The 1,288-nt window shown below is 37.9% G+C and overlaps 1 long non-coding RNA gene across 1 annotated transcript; it reads left to right on the top strand.

Moving 5' to 3' along the window:
• Nucleotides 1-82: 82 nt before the first annotated feature.
• On the top strand, nucleotides 83-1,288 carry LOC121964860. The gene is made up of 3 exons (XR_006107417.1): nucleotides 83-203; nucleotides 1,038-1,173; nucleotides 1,269-1,288. It is a non-coding gene; the product is annotated as an uncharacterized LOC121964860 (long non-coding RNA).

The raw sequence follows: 1,288 nt of genomic DNA, 5'->3' as shown, positions 1-1,288 counted from the left end.
TTGCTTGTTTGCTGTCCTTGTCTGGCCAATGATTGACTAATGATTGATTGAACTGTCCTATTTATCTCCCTGAGATGCCATAAGGAGCCCAGAAACTTACCAGAGGTACCGTGGTGACTTCATCGACTGTGAGCTGCTGGTACAGGACCTGACCATGGACCTGTGCAAACTAGCTTTCCTCTTGGGATCCCTGATCTGCACCGGTAAGAATACCAGCACCTTTGAATGTTAATAATACACACTTCACAGTTATATAAGTGTCATAAAGTATTAAAAAACTGACACAGAAAAAAATGTTGCTTCACTGTTAGAGTACCTTGTCAGGACAATGTTGTCCACGCTAATAAACTGAGCGTTTTCAGTACAATTTGGACAGTACAGGATGCACTAGAACAGAATTTGTTTACTTTGATGTGTTCACACTTATTTTACACAGTTTATAGGCAGCCCCAAACAACTGGAAGCAGAGACTAAATATGATCAAGCTTCACGCAAGTTTCAGAATTGATCTCATTTTCATAGACCTCTACTTCTTGAATCACATTTCTGACATCAGATTAAAAGTCTGTCTGTCTGTCTGACAGTCGAGGGCTGAAACAGGATCGGGTTGAACTGATCTTTATAAAAGTCTGTCATGTCTAAACAAACTAGATATAATGGATATATAATTCAGACATTTTCATCAGGTCATTGTATGGATTTCAAAGCCATCAACAGTTTTTAAGTATGTATGACTGAATCTGTGTTATGTTTATGTATATTTATGTGCCCATATGTGGTATTTTACCTCTTTCTTTAAACCTGTATTTCATTTTTAAATGACAATAACTTATGTTCTCTTCTGTGTGTAGACTCTGTGCAGTTTGAGACAGTTTCACAGTTACAAATGTAACCTTCTGTTTTACTCATTTGCTTGCAGTTTGAGTTGCAAAAGTCTCATGTTCTTTATTATAGGTCTTTGGCCCAGTGACACCAAAATTTAAGTGCCTACTACAGTTTACTTTACTGTTAATTCACTGTTTTGTCTCTGATTTCAGCAAGTGGTATTGAAGTGGACGGCTACATCAGAACTGAGGGAGAACAGATCCTCTCACTGCAGAGAAGATATTACTTAGTCAGCTCTGTGGCTGAGTGTGCCGCCAAATGTGACACTGAAACATTCTTCACATGCAGGTAAGTTCACACTTTAAAACATCTTTTTTAATATTACAATTTAACTTGTATTTAAGACTCAGCACTCAGACCTGACACCTGCTGTGTTTTCACAGGTCTTTCACATATCATGAGA

The sequence above is a fragment of the Plectropomus leopardus genome, unplaced genomic scaffold (assembly GCF_008729295.1).
Source record: "Plectropomus leopardus isolate mb unplaced genomic scaffold, YSFRI_Pleo_2.0 unplaced_scaffold17531, whole genome shotgun sequence".
Taxonomy (NCBI): Eukaryota; Metazoa; Chordata; class Actinopteri; order Perciformes; family Serranidae; genus Plectropomus; species Plectropomus leopardus.
Note: the sequence above shows the minus strand (reverse complement) of the source record. Positions and strands in the feature narration are given on the sequence as shown.